At 42.8% G+C, this 10,433-nt stretch overlaps 1 pseudogene across 1 annotated transcript; it reads left to right on the forward strand.

Moving 5' to 3' along the window:
- Positions 1-335: 335 nt before the first annotated feature.
- Positions 336-741, forward strand: LOC309960331 (small ribosomal subunit protein eS25-like; annotated as a pseudogene). The gene has a single exon. The product of its transcript is annotated as a small ribosomal subunit protein eS25-like (transcript).
- Positions 742-10,433: the final 9,692 nt, after the last annotated feature.

A 10,433-nucleotide genomic window follows, 5' to 3' on the forward strand; every position in this document is an offset into this window, starting at 1 on the left:
TTTTGTTTCCGTCGAATAAATAGAATAAATTGCCAGAAATGGAATTGCTGGGTCATATCTTGGTTCTATTTTTAATTTTTTGAGGAAATTTCATACTGTTTTCCAAAAACAATGCTTTTTCATCCTATGTTTTTAGATAAATCCGCATTGATATTTGTGGATATAATGTATTCATTCTACCTGCTCCATTAAAATTCCATCACAAGGATGTATCTCAATATCTTTAGCAAATCCCTAATTGATAGAAATTTAGATTGTTTTAAAATATATACTTACCCCTTTTGTCCGACATCTTAGTGAAGTGCAATGGTAACAGCTGCTCCCCCGGCTTCACTATGTCACCAAAGGACGACAAGTAGAAGAAAGATGCTGGAAAGTCAGCCAAGGAAGACAAAGACCCAGTGAAAAAAATCTGGGGGCAAGGCCGAAAAGAAGAAGTGGTCCAAAGGCAAAGTTCAGGACAAGCTCAATAACCTAGTCTTGTTTGACAAAGCAACATATGACAAACTCTGTAAAGAAATTCCCAACTGTAAGCTTATAACTCCAGCTGTCATCTCTGAGAGGGTGAAGATTCGTGGTTCCCTGGCCAGGGCAGCCCTTCAGGAGCTCCTTAGTAAAGGACTTATTAAACTGGCTTCAAAGCACAGAGCTCAAGTAATTTACACCAGAAACACCAAGGGTGGAGAGGCCCCAACTTCTGGTGAAGATGAATGAATAGGTCCCACCAACTGTACATTTTGAAAAATAAAACTTTATTAAATCAAAAAAATAAATAAAATAAAATATGTACTTATTTGTAATAGCATAACCACAATTTTCTAATATTTACCATACTTCATATGTAATACACTTTAATGGGGTATGTGTATATGTGTTTGTGTGTCTATGCATACACATGCATGCATGTATTTTAAAATTTTTTAGATATATTTATTTTATTTATCATTTTTTATTTATTCATTACTGAATTTGGTTTTCTAATGTTTTATTTAAATGCTTACATCTATGATCTTTGGTGACTCTTTTCTTTGTCTATACTCTCGTGTTTCAATTAGAAACAAGGCTATCCTAGATTTAGAAAAGTTGTTGAGACATTTTCCTGCTCTTTTAGTATTCTGGAACAGTTTGTACATGACAGGAGTTACCTAATTCATGAAGGTTTTGTAAAATTGCCAGTAAAGTCAACTGTCCCTGATACATTTTTGTGGGTAGCCCTGAGAATTAATTCAGGGCCTATATAGGTTTTTTATATCTTCTTGTGTCAATTTGGGGTTTTAGTTTTTGGGTTTTGTGGGGTTTTTGGTCAATGCCATAAAATTTTCTCTTGATATTGGCTTATAATTTTTAAACTCTGCTCTGTCTGTATTATGTCCCCATTTTACTCTTAATATTAATTTACAATTCTCTTTGTCTTGATTGATTTTGCCCAAGATTAGTTGATGTTTAAACGTTCTTTGTAAAGCACCAGATTTTTATGGTTGTTGTTGACCTTCTGTAATGTTATTTATTGTATATTTCATTAATTTCTTACCTTTGTTTTATTATTTTTTCCGTCAATTTATTCCACTAATTGTTTTCTCCTAATTTAAGTTCAATACTTGGCTTTTTAATTTTCCATCTTTCTTTTTTTATGATATACAGATTTGAGTCAATCAAGTTCCCTACAGGAACTTCTTAAACTGTACCTTATAAGTTGCAATATATACATTTCCATTATAGTTTGGTTCCAAATTTCTTAAGTTTCATTTCCTTTTCTGATCAGTGAGATATATAAAACTTTTTAAAATAGTTATTTCTAATGCATAGGTCTTTTATCAGGTTATTATTTATTGATTTTGAATTTTTATATTTGTCACAGAGTCAGAGAATGTGTTTTCTGTAATATCAAAAATGTTTCTAGGGCTTCCCTGGTGGTGAAGTGGTTGAGAGTCTGCCTGCCAATGCAGGGGACACGCGTTCGTGCCCCAGTCCGGGAGGATCCCACATGCCATGGAGCGGCTGGGCTCGTGAGCCATGGCCACTGAGCCTGCGCGTCCAGAGACTATGCTCCGCAACGGGAGAGGCCACAACAGTGAGAGGCCCGCGTACCGTAAAAAAAATAAAAATAAATAAAGTTTCTATGTTCAGAAAATGACAGGATTACTGATAGTCAAAAAATTAATGTTCAAAGAGCTTGAAAAATACAAAGCAACTTCAGAATTTTCTAAAGGGTCAACGGAACTTAGAACAAGTCACATCAGATGATGCACAGAACTCATAAAAGGACAAAATCCGCCGACACAAGTCATCATTAGGAGCATGAGGACAATGCCATGTTACGGGCAATTCTAAAGCATTGTTCTCAATGTTCTTTTAAACATTTCCAAGGCCATCTGAGAAACTCTGGAAGAAAATACTTCATTGTAGTGCAGCTCCAGCTAAGATAACATTTATCTTGAAGTTCAAAGATTTTAGACTCTGTCCAGTGTTTAATATTCACCATTTAGCAGGGGAAGTACCATCTGGACCACATAAACCGGCAGTGGGTATAGAACTGGGTAGTAGAGTCTCCAAGAGCCCTTATCAGGTAGGTTCTGTGTCACAGTGCACTGCTGTGTGACCGCACACAGACCCTCTGCTCCTGGGAGAGCAAAGCAAACACAGCAGGGCCACAGTCTAGGACTAGGTGAGGAGGAATATGCATGATTGGTCATTTAAGGCCAAACCTGAATAAGGACTGTCCACAGAGAAGGGTCCTATCCCTCCAGGAAATCTGGGGTCACCCTCTCCCATTTTCAGCACAAATCAGATGCCTTATAGACAACAAGGAACATTCCTGGATTCTTCCCTAAAACAGGTACAAGAGACATGGTTGACATTATCATAAGGGAAGAAAATGAGACCTGGAAATGGGTAAGAGGCAGAACCATCCATTCTACAGAAGGAAAGAGGAAGGCCTGCGTTTACGATGAACAGTGAGGATATTCTTACCCCAGAAGCACAGATCTATCACTGAGTTAGTCCCTGTGAGCACAGCAATATGCCTCCCCCTACAGCCCACCCCTGTGCCCACGGGGCACAGACAGCTATGTGACTGTTTTTGTCTATTGCTCATTAAATAGTGCTTCAGAAAGTAGTTCACGGGATGAAGCTAAAAATCATAAAAGTAGGTGGCACAGAGCAGGTTGTATCCACAAGGAAACATTCTCCTGCAAATATCTACATTTTAATTTTTTAATTTAAAGTATAATTTAATATCGGGGCTGCCTAAGAATTGACCTGAGAGTATACAAGAGGAGAGAAGGAAATAGCCTTGAAATGAGTTATTGTGACATGAAGCAACATTTCCTTCATTATATCATGTAATATTCCAGCAAAACTGAATGTTTGTACAAGGATCTCTGTTTTTGCAGGAGAATATCGTTGCAATTCAGAAAGATCAACGGACTTCTCCCAGGAATGGCCTAGGTGCAAACTCACTCCCCTGTCTCCAAAAGCCACCATCCCAGGCTGATACCCAAAATTCAGAAAAGTGTGCACCAAATCTAATACCAAGATGTAGAAAATAAGATCTCCCAAGATTCCTGGCAGTGCTAAGATTCCCCACAGCGATGTGTTGGAGAGAGAAGTTATTTTAAGGTGAGTATTTCACTCCCACATCCTTTCTCTCCTCCTGGCTTCTGCGTGCTCTGTATGCCTTGCTCACAGCACCCTGCTCACCCCCTCTCCAACCTCTGTCAAGCCCCCATGGACTTCCACAGCTGAGAGGCTGCCTTTCTGAGAAACCAGCACTTCCTTGGTGCTCCCATTGCACCCACATGCAGTGAGATGAATGGTGCCCGCACAGAAGATATGCCCACCTGGAACTCCAAACGTTACCCTAATAAGGGTCTTTGCAGATGTAGCTGAGGTAAGGATATTGGGATGAGACCATCCTGGATGGGGGTGACCACTGTGACAAGTGTCCTTATACAAGACAGAAAAGGAAGGCATGGAGAAGGGAAGGCCATGTGACAACAGAGGCAGAGATTGGAGTTATGCATCTACAAGCCATGGAATGGGAATGCTGAGCCTTTACCAGAAGCTGGGCTGGTTCTCCCTCATGGCCCTCAGAAGGAGCCCCTCTGCCAACACCTTGATCTTGGACTGCTGGCTCCCGGAACTGTGTGAGAATAAATGTCCTTGTTTCCAGCCACCTGGCGTGTAGTCCTTTGTTATGGCAGCCCTAGGATCTCAGGCATCGTGCTCTCCACAGTGTTCCTCTTGCCGTCTGGTAACACACAGCTCCCTCACATCAGCACTCGAGCCTTCTTCCTGGGCATCTTCCCATAGTTTAGCTCAGTGCATGGCACATCCTAGATGCTCACAAGATGGCCACCTTCACTGCCCTGGACTCCATTACATGAAACCACCCTCTTCTCTAACCTGCAAACCACAAGAGCAGCCTCTCCCATTTATTGTGAACTAATCACATGCTTGGCATTTTACAGTTCAATGTCCCACGTCACTCCTCTCAACAACTCAGGAAAATTATTGCTCTCCCCACTTCACAGATGGGAGAACAGAGAAGCAATGAGGTCAGATACCTGAGCCAGAGTCTCCCAGAGCTATGCCTGTGGAGGGTCTGAGTCACATGAGCCCATTTCCTGACCACGTGGCTCCCCAGCTCGAGCTGTAACTGATGAGAGAGTAAATGAGCTGTGCTAGTCACCTTGTGCTCAACACACGTTCATCGGTCATTTTATCTTACATGGACTTGTTCAGAGTCTGCCTGATAGGAGATGGATGGGTGCAAGGTCAATGCAATGTACCAGCGGGAGCCAAGAGGAGGCGACCAGAAAGGGAGCGATACTGCCCCCTCCTGACACCAACTGCTGATGTCCCTACAGCTGCATCAATCTCTGAAAAGCCACCAGGAATAGGGAACGGATCTGCCCCCTATACAAGGACACTTTGGCCTGCCCTCTCCAAGTCCTTCACACCAGGGAGCAGCTGTCAGCTTCCTGTCCAGGTCTTCCTGCAGAATCCTGCACTCCTTGGAAGAATTTTTCCTTATTGTGAATGTGTCAGACTCTATCTAACATGTACAAATCCCAAGACAACTGACAGGATCCATTGCAGTTAAATCAATACTTTATTCATGGTTTGCACATAATTTGTAGGGGGGCAGGCACCGAAACAAAGCATTAGCCAATTTTTTTTTTTAAAGAAGATGTTGGGGGTAGGAGTTTATTAATTAATTTATTTATTTTTGCTGTGTTGGGTCTTTGTTTCTGTGCAAGGGCTTTCTCTAGTTGTGGCAAGTGGGGGCCACTCTTCATCGCGGTGTGAGGGCCTCTCACTATCACGGCCTCTCTTGTTGTGGAGCACGGGATCCAGACGCGCAGGCTCAGTAGTTGTGGCTTGCAGGCTCTAGAGCGCAGGCTCAGTAGTTGTGGCTCATGGGCCTAGTTGCTCCGCAGCATGTGGGATCCTCCCAGACCAGGGATTGGACCCATGCCCCCTGCACTGGTAGGCAGATTCTCAACCACTGTGCCACCAGGGAAGCCCTAGCCAATATTTTTTATTAGATGATAGCCAGTGTGGTGGGAAATTGTGTTTTAATTCCTCTTTTTTATGAGTTTCTGAGGAGACCAGTCAGATAATGAAGGGCTTGTTCTATCAGGCATGTGCTCCTCCACCTCTCTTGGTTGGTTCACTATTAGATCACCACTCACACATCACTCTCAGTCTCTGCTGGTTGTAAATGTGTCTTTGGTGGTGCCCCTCAGACTACCGTGCTGTCTGGTGCCCTGAGCTCCCAACAGTGGCTCCAGAAGCAGCAACCACACTGTCCTCCTAATCAAAGAAAAAGATCCAAAAAAATGAATCAGACCAGAGCTGTCATGGGCAGTCTGAGCTCCATGTGGTCATTATTTTTCCCGTTCACTTTCAAAGCACTGACAAATACCTAACTCTTCCAACGCAAAGTCCATTTCAATCCTAGCCACAGACTACAAAACTTCTCATCTCAAATGTACCAGCGAGCATCCTTGTCGACCTTGCTCAGCAGGATCAACAAACAGCTCTGGTGCCAGATTGTCACAACAGATAAATCACCTCCTCACGGGAGCTGACACTTTGGGAAGCTGTGTGAGATAACAGATCAAGCTGCCCTAAAACTTCTCCACACCTGAACGTCTGTCCTGAGTTCCAAACACCCAGGGCTCCTTTGGAATTGATCCGAAGTCCCTTCAAGCCCACTATCCCCAGGGTACGTCACTGTGCACGGCATCCAGTTCTTCTCAAACTTGTAGGGGCTACTCAGGCACAAATATGGGATGAAGACTCTGAATGGGTGATTTGAGTAAATTAGCTTCCCACTCACACTTCCCAGTGAGGGCTGGCAACCAAACTGTCCAAGCAAAGAGCTGCTTCTTTTATATTTTTTAAGTGGAAAGACCCCTGTCAAATGTATATTTCAAGAGCATAATCTATTCCATTTGGATTATTGCTACATTTCTTATCATGAGATTAGCTACTTTTTTTTTTACAGTAGGTCCTTTTTGGTTATCTATTTTATTTTTTTAAAGGGACTCATTTTTTTAAATTTTTATTTTATATTGGAATACAGTTGATTAACAATGTTGTGTTAGTTTCAGGTGTGCCACAAAGTGATTCAGTTATACATATACATGTATCTATTCTTTTTCAAATTATTTTCCTATTTAGGTTATTACAGAATATTGAGCAGAGTTCCCTGTGTTATACAGTAGGTCCCTGTTGGTTACCTATTTTAAATAGAGCAGTGTGTACATGTCAATCTTAAACTCCCTAACTATCCCTCCCCTCCCCACCCTTCTTCTTCTTTGATTTTTAGTTCAAATTATCCTCTTCACTTTTCTTAAAACATTCTTTAACCAACAATTCTTCCAGAACAAGACACAGCAAATTAAAGATGTTATTGCTATTTTAGTGGGGACTTTTGTCCTGGTGGTCATTGACACAGTCTAACCTGATATGAGAATAGATTCTTGGGTTAGGACTGGAAAGAAGTAGAGAAGGAAATGTGTCTCCTTGACCTTCTATTTCCCCAACCTATGTCCTTTTTCATGTCTTTTCCCTTCATCCACTTTTTTTATTTTAAATCATTACTGTTTCCATTTCCTACTTAATCTTTTCTCAATAAAAGAATCAAATTCTTCTTTTTGAGAAAAAGATAATAGGATTAACTTTTTGACTTCAAGTATTGAATGTTTAAGATGCCACAGGAATGGCCAAACGAATGGCACTTACCCATGTGGCCTTAGCCTCTCCCAAGTGTCCCACCTTGGACCGCCTCCTCTTTTCTCTGATGCCAGATGAGCTCTCGGTCTTTTCATCCCACTTTGGTCCTTGGACACTGGCCTTAGGGCTCTCCCACTCTCCTGGTGAAATCACTCTCCTGAGCTCTGTAGCCATTCCCTGGCCCTGTCACCTGCACACCTGTGATGAAGCCAACACTCAGCTCTGTCTCCACCTTGCTCCTCATTTTTTTTTTTTTTTTTTTACCTGGGAAGCATTAGTGTTCTGAATTATTGACATTCTCAGATTTCAGGCCAGAGACACCCTGTGGATAAGTCAAAAGAAGTGACCCCTGTTTGAAGAAATTCAAACACCAGCTGGTCAATTCCTGTCCTCTGGGTCCCCTCCTACTTCCCACTCCCACCTCAAGTCACAACCTGCAGGCCCACTCCCAGGGTCAGCCTAAATGGAAGGAATCTGCCTTTCCTATGATCATGGGTAACTTCCAGTTTCCTTAGTGCATGGTGGCTCTGGGGGATCAGAGCAAGATAGGGCAGGTCACAGTAGGTTTTTTGGTCATGAGTGTTTTACTCTTTGGGAAGAGTATGGGATTAGTGCCCTTATAAGGAATGGGATTAGTGCCCTTATAAGATGAAGCCAGAGAGAGAGTGAGCTTTCTTTCCACCATGTGAGGACACAGTTGAATGGCAGCCATCTGCAACCTGGAAGAGGGCTCTTACCAGAACCTAACAATGCTGGAACTCTGATCCCTGACTTTCTGCCTCCAGAAACGTGATAAATGAATATCTATTGTTTATAAGTCACCCAGTTTATGATGTTTTGTTATGGCAGGCCGAGCTTTCTAAGACACTAACCAAGTAATCAACCAACACGTAAGATGCTGAGTTGCTCACCACTGGGATCCTGCATCACAGATAGAGTAACCGCCAGCTGAGACATCTCTGAATTACCAGGCCTCTGAATTGACAGCTGCCCACTGGGACCATCTGAGTCTTTTAAAGGCTGTTGCTCTGATTTAATGGGTCTGGGGTATAGCCTGGGCACTGAGATTTCTAAGAGGTTCCCAGGTGATTCTAACATCCAGACAAGATCAAGACCTATGGCCTTGAGGATTCCTTCTTTTCCTGGACAGTGAGCCAGGTATGCTTCCTGGATTCCTTTCTATTCTAAGACCCCACTATTCTCTGAGTTCTTTCTCTAGTCTGTTGGGAATCTTTTTAAGTTTAGTTCAAAGAAGGCTTGCAAGTAACAGAAAGAATTGTATCTTTTCCAGCTTCACTGAGATATAAGTGACATATAACACTGTGTAAATTTAAAGTGTACAATAGGGACTTCCCTGGTGGCACAGTGGTTAAGAATCCGCTCTGCCAATGCGGGGGACACAGGTTCGAACCCTGGTCCAGGAAGATTCCACATGCCGTGGAGCAACTAAGCCCCTGTGCCACAGTTACTGAGACTGTGCTCTAGAGCCCACGTGCCACAACTACTGAAGTCCACGCGCCTACAGCCCGTGCTCCGCAACTAGAGAAGCCACTGCAATAAGAAGTCCGCACACCAAAATGAAGAGTAGCCCCCTGTCACCACAACTAGAGAAAGCCCACACGCAGCAACGAAGACTCAATGCAGCCAAAAATAAATTTTAAAAATTATTTAAAAAGAATAAGAATAGGGGCTTCCCTGGTGGCGCAGTGGTTGAGTGTCCGCCTGCCGATGCAGGGGACACGGGTTCATGCCCCGGTCCGGGAAGATCCCACATGCCACGGAGCAGCTGGGCCCGTGAGCCAAGGCTGCTGAGCCTGCGTGTCCAGAGTCTGTGCTCCGCAATGGGAGAGGCCACAACAGTGAGTGGCCCACGTACCACAGAAAGAAAAATAATAATAAATTTTAAAAAATAAGAGTAAAAATTTAAAAATAAAGTGCACAATGTGCTGATTTGATACACTTACGTACTGCAAAATGATTACCACCGTAGTGTTAGCTGACACTTCCATCGTGTCACATAATTCACATTTCTTTTTTTGTGGTGAAAATTTATTCTTTTTGAGCTTCTCTAATTAAAAAGAAAAAAATCACTGATGAGATTAAAATTGCAAACTGGTAGAAGTAGTATTTGTATTTCAAAGGTAACACTGAATTGACATTTGGGATTAATTATTTGGAGAAGGGTGTGTCTTGCATCTTGAAGTAGTTGCTGTCAAGGATGATGAGAGTTTAGTAAGGTTAAACAATCAGGTAGTAGAGCTTTATTTACATAGGTTAAAAAATCCATTGGATAGTGACAATGGGACAGTGAGTGACAGATAGAGGAAAGTTAAAGTACACAACATTACTTTAATGATAAATGGTGGATAAGCATCTCTAAATGGACCATCTTATTTATCCCCATACCACCACCAAGATAGTGGTAGAATTTTTCTCAAATGGCAGGTGAGGAACTAGAAAACTTGACAGGTTAAGTAATTTTCTCGTGGTGAGATGGCCAGGAAGGGACAGAACTGAGACTAACCCTTCCAAAATCTAGGCTTTTGTCATCGTTCTCTCTAATCTGCCTGGGGTCGGGAGAGAACTGCACAGAAGTCTGTGTGCCCAAAGAGCTGCCCAACTGGTATCACTCTGTTCCACTTGCTCACCAGGGTCATGACCAGAAAGAAGCATACAAGTATGGAGCCCATGGGACAAGTGAAGGGGAGGGGCCATAGGGAAGGAAGCCAACTAGGTTCACAAGACATACTCCTCCCCCAACCATGAAAATATCTGCTTATTTACAGTCCTACCACCAAAATATCCATCCCACTTCTTTTGACAGGAAGAGACCTCCATGGAGAAAGTCCACATGCCCCCATCATACCTAGTTGCCCCTGTCTTGCAGGCAGCTAGAAGCAGAATTCACACAGATGGCTTTTCCTGCCTGCTCTCAGCATCACTCTGTTCTTAGTACCAAAAGTCTGAGATGCAGCCAATGGACATTACATACCACCTGGACATCATCTGGCTGGTCCTGAAATTCCAGCCATCTGTATGGCCCTTCATGCATCCAAAAGCACCCTGTAGTAAGCATGGTAACAGAACATGGTGGCCTGGCTCCTATCTTGCCCACAATGAAGCAGCTACTCAACCATTGTGTCTTCAGAGATAAGGCAAAATGTGACACTGGGTAATGTCACTTGTGA

Source organism: Leucopleurus acutus, assembly GCF_964270905.1.
Source record: "Leucopleurus acutus genome assembly, chromosome: 3".
NCBI classification, from domain to species: domain Eukaryota; kingdom Metazoa; phylum Chordata; class Mammalia; order Artiodactyla; family Delphinidae; genus Leucopleurus; species Leucopleurus acutus.